Source organism: Bos grunniens, chromosome 8 (genome assembly GCF_055505025.1).
Source record: "Bos grunniens cultivar Pamir isolate PY7600 chromosome 8, Bosgru_T2T1.0, whole genome shotgun sequence".
NCBI lineage: Eukaryota > Metazoa > Chordata > Mammalia > Artiodactyla > Bovidae > Bos > Bos grunniens.
The window spans coordinates 87,562,380-87,573,670 of NC_141172.1; the positions used below are offsets into that span (position 1 = coordinate 87,562,380).

At 41.8% G+C, this 11,291-nt stretch overlaps 1 pseudogene; it reads left to right on the plus strand.

The window, feature by feature from the left end:
• Nucleotides 1–9,822, plus strand: part of LOC147367626 (casein kinase I pseudogene) — a 31,523-nt pseudogene extending 21,701 nt beyond the window's left edge.
• Nucleotides 9,823–11,291: the final 1,469 nt, after the last annotated feature.

Consider the following 11,291-nt stretch of genomic DNA (forward strand, 5'->3'; position numbering starts at 1 on the left):
AATCACAGTAATTTGCAATTTGGGGATTCTGATAGGCATGGTTCTCATTTTTCATTCCTGTGGAAAGCAATAGCATCATCTGATATTCCAAGGAAAATTTATACATTAATAGATGAATATGATTTTCATCCATTTATCTGTTGATAGATATAAACTGTTTCCATAATAGACCATGAATTAAAAAAAAAGATGAGATATAGACAATGAAAAATTACTCTGTCTTAAAAAGGAAAGAAATTCTACCACATGTGTTAACATGAACGAACCTAGAGGACCTTGTACTAAGTGAGATAAGCCAAACACAGGATGAGTATTTTATGATTCCACTTATGTGAGAAGCAGAGTAGCATAGTGGTTGCCAGGGAATGGAGGAGGGGGAATGGGTTGTTACTGTTCGATGGATATAAAGTATCAGTTATGCAAGATGAATGAGCCCTAGCCATCCGCTGTGCAACACTGTGCGTGTGGTTAACAATACTGTACCATGCCCTTAAACATCTATTAAATGGGTAGATCATATTTTAGTTTTTTTATTATAGATTTATTTATTTTAATTGTAGGCTAATTACTTTACAATATTGTGTTGGTTTTGCCATACATCAACAAGAATCCACCACGGGTATACATGTGTTCCCCATCGTGAACCCCCCTCCCACATCCCTCCCCGTACCATCCCTCTGGGTCATCCCAGTGCACCAGCCCCAAGCATCCTGTATCATGCATCGAACCTTGACTGGAGATTCATTTCACATATGATATTATACATGTTTCTATGCCATTCTCCCAAATCATCCCACCCTCAGCCTCTCCCACAGAGTCCAAAAGACTGTTCTATACATCTGTGTCTCTTTTGCTGTCTTGCATACAGGCTTATCGTTACCATCTTTCTAAATTCCATATATATGCATTAGTATACTGTACTGGTGTTTTTCTTTCTGGCTTACTTCACTCTGTATAATAGGCTCCAGTTTCATCCACCTCATTAAAACTGATTCAAATATATTCTTTTTAATGACTGAGTAATACTCCATTGTGTATATGTACCACAGCTTTCTTATCCATTCATCTGCTGATGGACATCTAGGTTGTTTCCATGTCCTGGCTATTATAAACAGTGCTGGGATGAACATTGGGGTACACGTGTCTCTTTCAGTTCTGGTTTCCTCAGTGTGTATGCCCAGCAGTGGGATTGCTGGGTCATAAGGCAGTTCTATTTCTAGTTTTTTAAGGAATCTCCACACTGTTCTCCATAGTGCCTGTACTAGTTTGCATTCCCACCAACAGTGTAAGAGGGTTCCCTTTTCTCCACACCCTCTCCAGCATTTATTGCTTGTAGACTTTTGGATCACAGCCATTCTGACTGGTGTGAAATGGTACCTAATTTTGGTTTTGATTTGTATTTCTCTGATAATGAGTGACATTGAGCATCTATGTGTTTGTTAGCCATCTGTATGTCTTCTTTGGAGAAATGTCTGTTTAATTCTTTGGCCCATTTTTTGATTGGGTCATTTATTTTTCTGAAATTGAGCTGCATGTGCTGCTTGTATATTTTTGAGATTAGTTGTTTGTCAGTTGCCTCATTTGCTATTATTTTCCCCCATTCTGGAGGCTGTCTTTTCACCTTGCTTACAGTTTCCTTTGTTGTGCAGAAGCTTTTAATTCTAAGACCAGAAACTATAAAACTCCTACAGGAAAACATAGGCAAAACACTCTCCAACATAAATCATAGCAGGATCCTCTATGACCCACCTCCAATAATATTGGAAATAAAAGCAAAAATATTTTAGTTGTTTTTACCATAATCAAATAAAATAAATAGATCAATCTCAAAACTCTTCTTATTTTCTTTAAATTCACAAGATATATGTGCACTGAGATGATGTCCTTACCAGTTTCCCAAGTCAAAATACCTACTTTACCCAAAGTATCTCAAAGGAAGCTCTTCCATAAAGAAGTAACACATACATATATTAAGAACACTTCACTTCATTCTAAATAAAAACATTGACAACTAAATTAGTTGTCATAATGATGAAACTACATGTAATATCACATGTTTTATTTGAAGATCTCTTTCTCAAAACAGTGATGCAAGAGGGTCAAAATATTGAATACATTTGGAGATAATAGTAGTGTCTGGTGCTATGTTCCATGTTCATCAATCTTGTAAATCACAAAGTCTTGTAAATTAAAACAGAGGCGCTCCAGTGGAAGACCTAGAAATGTAAGGAGGAATTTTGTATTCCTTTCTCAAATTATTTTTTTCATTAATGAAAACATACTCATAAAACAGGAAAATAGGATGCACAACCTAATTCAGGAGACTGTCAAAATTATATCCTGTAATTTTAATATCATTAAATTTGACTAAAATGCTAAATAAAATAGGAGACCTTTTTAAAACTACCACTAAAACTCAACTTGGAGAAGGCAATGGCATCCCACTCTAGTACTCTTGCCTGGAAAATCCCATGGACAGAGGAGCCTGGTGGGCCACAGTCCATGGGGTGACTAAGAGTCAGACTAGACTCAGGGACTTCACTTTCACTTTTCACTTTCATGCATTGGAGAAGGAAATGGCAACCCACTCCAGCGGTCTTGCCTGGAGAATCCCAGGGATGGGGGAGCCTGGTGGGCTGCTGTCTATGGGGTCGCACAGAGTCGGACACGACTGAAGCAACTTAGCAGCAGCAGCAGCAGCAAAACTCAACTTAGAGGCAACACCACAGTAAGGAGCTATGCTGGATGAAACACTGAGTCATGTTTGTGGGAAGTACAAATGTGGTTTCATGTTCAGAGGCTCGTATTAGTCATCATGATGACTAATCTCTCCTGCTTCCTAACTCTCTCCTACTTCCTAAATAATTTTTCTTCCCCTGTCCCTCGGCCCTGCCTTTCCCACAGGGTCCCTGGCACCAGGAACATGACAGGTGAGGCTACTGGGCTGATGGCCCCTGTGCAGCAGTTGTTCTTGCCTCAAAGAGAAGGAGGCCATAGGTTGCATCAGGACGGATGAGTGCAAGTCACTCTAAAACAACAGATAATGTCACTGGAGACATAATAAGATGACAGCAGCTTTCAGGGGATGATATGACAGACAGTTTTCCCTGTCCACGTGTCCCTGTTATACATCAGAAAGCAAGCTTGTTCATCCAGATGGACTCGGGATATAGAAAATGATAATCATTCATTCCAATTATTCCCAGCTCTTTTTACTGTGTGACTGCGGCTTTCACTCATTCTTTTTCTTCTATGTGCATGTCACTCTAAGAGAATTTCTAAGACTAGTTGAACTTTAGTGAAGATCTTAGAAAGCTGTATTAGATATCAATATCATTATTAGGGAATACTGTGCATCATAATGTATCATTTATGGTAATCAAACTGTTCATGAAAAGCTGCAAACTAAATGGCTATATGACTTTTGTTGGGAGATTGTTCTATTGCTCAGAAAATATTCCCTTTGTCACACTCCCAACCTGCCCCTGGAAGATGGATATTCTTGTCCCATGAGTAATGGAATGACTTGCTTTGGTTTATTGGGATGAGAGTGTGAGAGTGGAGGTAGATACTCCTGGCTGTGCAAAGACATAAACACACGTGCTTGTTTTGGCTCATTCTTGTGCTCCTGCTGTCTGTCCCAGATAGTGGTCCTTCCTTCAGTGTGAAAATGCACAAGAATCAGATATCTGCCTACCTGCAGCCTGTAGGGAAACTGGCACAGCCTACCTGCAAACTCAGGAGTGAGAAGTAAAGAAATGCTGCCTGCTTTAAGACACTGAAAATACCAGTTTTTGTTGCCACAGCAAAAGCTTATACACTTGCCTGTTTGCACAATGACCTATAATGTCATTTCAGAAAGTACCTTGTGTTTGACAGTTATCAGCTAGTTATTGCCACAATAATGCTGCGCGACAAACGACCACCTAATTTCAGAAGCATTCAAAATTTTAGATATCTCTGGCATTTGTGTATTGACTTGGGCTTGACTGGGTATCAGCTGGGGTAGCTCTGTACTATGTGTCTGACATCCAGCTCCTGAACCAGGAGTTTATCCCATGTGTGAGGGCCCAACTGTGCAACCATTCTTCAAGCCTCTACTCCATCATGAGTGCTAAATCCCAAGTCATATAACCAAACTGATAACAACAGAAAAGGGAGCTTTCTTGGAAGTATAGAGAAAGCACTGAATATTTCTAAAATTAATCTAATTTACCACCCTTGTTAGCCCTAATATTTTAAGAAAGGTGTTCGCTTTTTCTTTTACATTCTGCTTTCCTTTTCCATATTTGAGTCAAAGGAAATATAATACAAAGACATATTCGTAACCAGCATACAGTGCCTTCAAGAGACTTCTGCTGTTGAGCACTTATCTGTAATGACCTGTAAGCTAATTAACTAATCATTCCCATGTTATCTATTTAGTATTGATCAAGCAGAGTGGAACATATTGAACAGCCAACTTGGGACTATGACATGAATCCCTGTTGTCTGATATGGTGCCATAAGTCACACTTGGCTACTGAGCATTTGGAATGCATCTAGTCTAAAATCAGAAGCTTTGTTAGTGTAAAATACACATCAGACTTTGAAGACTTCCTGTAAAAGTGTAAAACATATCATTGGCCATTTCTATATTGATTATATATTAAAATAAAAGTATTGGATATACTCGGTTGAATAAAGAAGAGTATTAAAATTAATCTCAGAAATAAAAGGGTTTCTGATGAATCTCTCTCCTTGGCTTGCAGAAATCTGCTTTCCTGCTGTGCTTTCACATGGCCCCTTATCTGCATAGACACATAGAGAAATCTCTGGAGTCTCTTCTCACAGACACCAGTCCTGTCAGACAGAGCCCCACTCTTAAGACCTCATTTAAACTTAATTATCTCCTTAAAGGCTCTGTCTCCAAATGCAGTCACATTAGACATTTTAATTGGTTGGGAGGGCTGAGGGACACAGTTCAGTCTATCACAGGAGGTCAACAAAGATTGCACTCTTGGGAAAAGACATGGAAACATGACTTAAGGACTGAGATTGTGGTGGCATCACTAATGTTCTTTCTAATCTAGTTTGAAATGATATCAGGGTGTGTTATTGTAATTAGTACTATTAAAGAAAAAGTTACATGAAAGGAATTATATTTCACAGTTATAATGATATAAATTTAAGGGATAAAGTTTCAATCCATCCTCTTTATGGAAGAATTCAGTAGCACATTCATAAAGTTGTGAAATTTTAAAATATTAAGGATGGAAGGAACTCTGAGGTCATCTGGTAAAAAAGTAGCCAGATTCATAAGGCTCCGTGGTAGCCCCTCAAACTTCTCTTGTTCCCTCTGAAAATGGAACCATTATTCCTTGTATTCATATTGAGGTGTAGTGAAAATTAATGAGGATATACAAATTGACCAAGAAAAGAGTTATAAGCAAAAGTCCAGAAAATGTGCCACTAATTTGAGGGGGAAAAAAAAAACAGAATTGATCAGAGATAGCTAAAGAAAATTATATTTCAAAAACTGTGTCCACATTTTTGAGTTGTTTAAATGAAAGGTGAAGTTAACTGTCATTGTTAAAAGTTGACTAAAATCCCCCAAACAGAAAAATCTAATAGTACCTAGAAAAAAACCTCAAAGTACATGGTTCTCAAACTCCAAATTTAAGCAAATATTCATATCTCCACCCGTCATAGTCTGACACATTAACCGTGTGTAAATATTTCTAGACATTATGCTCATGTTACCTGTAGACTTCACGTAGGCGGCAAAGAGCTGCAAAATACATCTCTACAATGTTCTTGATCTGTAAGTCTTCAAAGCAGCAACCCTAGCCTAGAAAAGAAAAGGAAAGATCACAAGTAACCCATCTTCAAATTGTCACTCTAATCCCTACTCTGAGCCTTAGATTAAAGGATGCTGCTGTCTGGATGGTCAATGGTTTCCAATAATGGGTGAAGTCATCAAGAAGCTTAAATTGGAACTTAGCTTCACTATTCCCCTTGGGGGAAAGAGAAATAGCTGCTTATCAGATATGCCATCAAGAATAAGAATGGATCCTGCGTATACATAAAATACCAATAACCTTTCTGATAATATTATGAGGCCTTGGTATTTTGCAGTAGTGAAAGTCGTTCTGTTTTGTCCAACTCTTTGGGACCACATGAACTGTCGTCCACGGAGTTCTCAAGGCCAGAATACTAGAGTGGGTAGCCTTTCCCTTCTCCAGGGAATCTTCTCAACCCAGACATCGCACCAGGGTTTCCTGCATTGCAGGTGGATTCTTTACCAACTAAGCTATCAGGGAAGCTCTGCAGTACTGAAAACTTCAGTGTCAATTTGCAGTAGATGTAGAGCTTTGCTCCAGTCAGTGACAAAAATTGGAGGCTGGCAAATTGCAGGTCATGGCCCAAATTCATTGCAGCCTGTTTGAGCATGGTCTGTGAGCTAAGAATGATTTTTGAATTTATTCAAAAATTTTTGAATTTTTAAATAAATTTTAAAAAATACCAAAAGAAAAAGAATATTTCATGACACATAAAAAATACATGAAAGCCAAATTTTCTCCTTAAAGATTTGTTGGAATACATATGGATAATGGTCATTTGTTATGGGTCAACTGTGGCTTCCTCTGGGATATAAAGGCAGGGCTGAATGGTTTCAACAGTACAGCTCTCAAAGCTGACAATAGGTGTCTGGCCCTTTCCAGAAAGAAAGGTAGCTGCCACTTGAGGCAGACTGTGGTCCTCTACCCTGGCTGGACAATATGACCATTCTGAGAGTCTTTAAAAGAATCATGCTCAGGCTTTCCAGAAAGAACTTTATTTACACAAATTGGTAAGGGTTTCTGAACTGATTGGTCTGGAAGCCTGAGCCCGATTGTTTCATAAGCTCTCAAAGGGTTCTACCTCATCATGAATTTGCAGCTTCAAGTTGCCCTTTCTTCTCCCTGATCTCTGGTCCTAAACCTCCCATGACTTTTGGCATCATGTCTGGTTGGATTATTACTACAAGAATGTCTTCTCAGAAACGACACACTACACATGTTCACACACATATATGTGTATACACACAATGTACAGGTTTCTCTCACATGCACACATGTGCACATGCACATTCACAAACAAATACATATGCGTGCACACGCATACGTACGATTTTCAGAGCTCAAAAGAGTGGGAAATTGATTTTACTAAATCAACGAGGTAGATTCCTTATCCAAATAACACATGTATCCTTTCCCTAACTGGAATCCCTCTAGCCCTGGATTTGGAAAAATAAGCACTTGCTCTTGGATGCAGAGATCGTTGGTAAATTAAGATCTCAAGGGGGTTTCATTCTTCTATCTGCTTCTTCCAAGCTGAGCCTCTGGGTGGCAGCAGAAACTCACAGTTGAATATCTGACTAATTGTGTATATCTGTGCTGTCTGGGTATGTGTGTGATGCATGCGCTTCTGCGTGTAGGGTGTATGTGTCTTGTGTCTGTGTTTTTATATGTATGACTATATGTGTCTGTGTAGTGTGTGTGTCTCTGTGATATGTGTACTTTTTGTCTGTATGTGTGTACCTGTATATGTAAGGTCTGTATGTGTGATGTGTGTGTGTGTGTGTGTATGTCTGGTGTGTGGGCATTTATATGTGTAAGTGTATGTGTCTGTGCAGTGTGTGTGTGGTTTGTGTGTATTTTCTATCTGTATGTGTGTATGTGAGGTATGTATATGTGTGTGTATGCATGTGTGTGAGGTGTGTATGTATGTATATGTGTATGTGTGTATATGAGATATGTGTGTATATGTGCATGTGAGGTATGTATGTTTGTGTGTGCATGTGAGGTATGTGTGTGTGTCTGTCTATGTGAGGTATGTGAGTGAATGTGTGTGTGATGTGTGTGAAGCATGTATGTGTGTATGTATCTGTACGTGTATATTGTGTATATATGTATGTGAGGTATGCCTGTGTATGGGTGTATATGTGAGGTATGTGCGTGTGTGTGAGGTGTGTGTGTGCATATGTGTGTATGTGAATGTGTGTGCATGTGTATGCGACATATATGTTTGTGCATGTTAGGTGTGTATGCATGTAAATGTGTGTGTGTGATGTGTGTGAAGTATGTACATGTGTACGTGTGTGTATTGTGTATATATGTATTGAAGTATGTATATGTATGTGTGTGTATGTTTGTGTGAGGTGTGTGTATGTGCATGTGTGTATGTGTGTATATGTGTTTGTGACGTATATACATGTGTGTGTGAAGTGAATGTGTGTGTATGTATGTATATGTGTTTGTGAAGTATATATGTGTGTGTATGAAGTGCGTGTGTGTGTGTGTGTGTGTGTGTGTCTGCATGTGCATGAAGCACAACTGCTTTATATGGCCAGCTGCCCCAGAGACACCTCTCCAAAGAAGACTGTTTTGGGGAAGACAGGCCACATTCTGTGCTGCTCACAGAGGAGGAGGGGTAATCACGGAGACTGTCGTACTCACCTGCTGACCAGAACCAAGCAGCAGGGAGACAACTGCGCACCTGGAGACCCCAGCACCACCTCCACCCCACTCCAGTCATGGACTCAAGTGCTGCCACTGGGTCGCAGATGTGGGGCAGGTGCCTCCTGGAACAGCACCTTCTTTCTGTATGAACGCTCCTCCATTGTCTGTTTTGCTCCACTAGGTTCCTTTGCCTTTGCCATCTGTCCTGGCCAAGGGACACTGTGTCCTGCCTTTTAAATCTATTTGTACAGATTCCCGCTGACCGAGTAAGGGAGGGGACCACACACTCACAGCAGCCTACCTCAGGTGTGGTGGGTGAAAGTGCCTTGTTCTTTCCAGTCTCTTTGCACAGCTGTCCTCAGCCTGGACACCCTCTCTACTAGTAGCCAGGGTTACCATGACTTCACTGATCTTCCTCTGAAGTAATGAGGAGAACTCTGGCCCTATCTTTGCCTGGGACATGTAATAAGAAGGTGATGGGAGGGGAAATTGATATTTAATTCTTCCTGATTAAAATATGTTTGCAGACACAAAATGAGTTTGCAGACACAAAAGCCTGGAAACAAAGGAAGGATATGGTTGCACACAGATCTCTAGTGAGAGGGTCTGGTGCCTTCCCCAAAAGACCTGACCTACTGCTTACCAGTCTCTCTAAGCCCAAGTTTCCTCATCTGTAAAATGGGGCACGTTGCCTCCCCTTACATTACCAGCTCAGGAGACTACATGAGACAGTATGTCCAGGAAGGCTTTTATAAACTAAAGCCACAAATACAGCTTCTGGATCCAATATCAACAACACCATTTCCATATGGACGGTGACTGGACGTCTCAGAACTTCAGCTCAGGTGCCTCACCCTGGCTGACTCCTGGCTCTTGTCTTGCCCTTCATGAGCTACCTAGGAGCTGGGCCTGCATTCCATAAGCCCTGGGTCTTTCTGTTGATTGTGTCATCGAGGACTAGGTGAAATACAGAGCAAATGTGAAGGCTCCCAGCCCCGCCAGCCCCCGTGTGGCCATCCTGTGGGCTGGTGGGGCTGGAGCCCTGGGATTGCAGCTCTGGCAGAACCAGGTGTCATCTCTGAACTGCACTCTGACGGGAACACAGAGAAACTTGCCCCGGGGTGGCCTCAGCATCCGTCTTGCTGCCTTTGTTTATTTGGGTGCCTGGGAGACGAGCGCCCTGCTCACTCACCCACATTCTGGGCCAGGGCCACTGTACCCACACGTTGCCCTTTTACCTCGGAACAGGCTTTCTGATGCCAGTGTTCCTTCCATTGTGAAAGATGCCAGCTTCTCAGCCCTGTGGATGCAGCTTACTTCACTCCCTAGCCAGGACTAGAGCCAAAGCTGGAAATAGGGGCCCCACCATGGCTCTGACCTGCCCCACGCTGCTCCCAGGGAACACGACCTTGGTCCTTAATTATTTGTGTCACGTTCATAGTCTCTACATATCCAGTTTCCTTTTCCCCAGGCTCAGTCTGTAGGTGAGATCTTCCAGTTTGGACACATCTACAGGCACTGAAGAGTTCTTACGAGACTCTAGATATTGCTTTTAGTGGAAAAGGAGCTTGGTCTCCCAGGAAAGCTGCTCCTGACATTTCATCCCCTCCCCTGCCCTGAGGCTGCCCATATTCAAGTCAGCATGCTGGTTCTCTTTAAGACACACACCTGTCTACAGACCCTGCCCTCACTCCACTTCTCTGCCCTGATCAGGAGCCAGACAGAGGCAGGCCTGCCACAGCTCTAAGCTCAGAGAAAGTGCTAGAGTCAGACGTTCTGCAAAAGCAGCAGGTAGTGTTCACTGCAGAGATCTGCGTCTCCTTCAAGGTGACTCTCGAAGGAGAGAACTACTGAGCAAAGTCAGGTCTATTTTCTCCACTCGTTCAGAGGAAAGTTATTGTCAGAAAGGCACTGTGCCTGCAGGATCTAGGAGTAAAGGTTGATATAAAGTGAGATATAAGGGTTTTCAATAGCTCTGAGATGTCTTGTTCTGTGTGTGTGTTCACGCACACGCATGTTTGTGTCAGTCCAAAGGCACACAGGGCAGCTTACAAATGATCTGTGCTCTTTCTCAGACAAATCAGGACAATATTGTTAGACTATTAAACAGAAAAAACCTGTGTCCTTTCTTCCTGTTGATTTTTTTTCTGCCTATTCAAATAGTAATAGTCTGTTAGCAATAATAGTGTTCATGTCATTTAGTTCCAGCAAACCAACCAAAGCAAAGATAGCCAAGATGTTCCCCAAACTCACAGCTGCTGTGTGCTCACCAGCACTCTCCAGGGATGTTCCTGAATGCCCTCTGGATCAGCAAGAGTTCAGAACCCAGGGCTTCTGGTGTCACAGAGCACAGGGGGGAGCTGCACGTATCCAAATGTACTCAGAAGACACGGGCAGATTGGGCTTGATTTGAAGGTACTTCGGTTCAGTGTTTGACACTAAAAGAGAACACTTTTCTTGCCCGGGGAGTAGTCCTCACTGTAACTAATAATTACCATAAAAACAGGCATAAGTGCAAAATTTCCCAGGCATTGGCTAAGACCAGGAGAGCCTTTGTGCACAGACATCTCTGTGAGCACCCACAGGCAATGGCTTGGAGGCAGAAGAGAAGGACCTCTGGGGAACTGGTAGCACCTGTCAGGCTTGTATTGGCCACAGAGAGCGGCGGCCAAAAGAAGACATTCCCGGCTGCTGGCTTAGTGATTTGTAAATAATGAGCTCCTGGTGGGAGGCCTGTGCGTTTTGGAGCATATGCTCTGACAGATGGGATGGACATCAGCAGGTTTGTGGGTACACTCTGGGGACCTG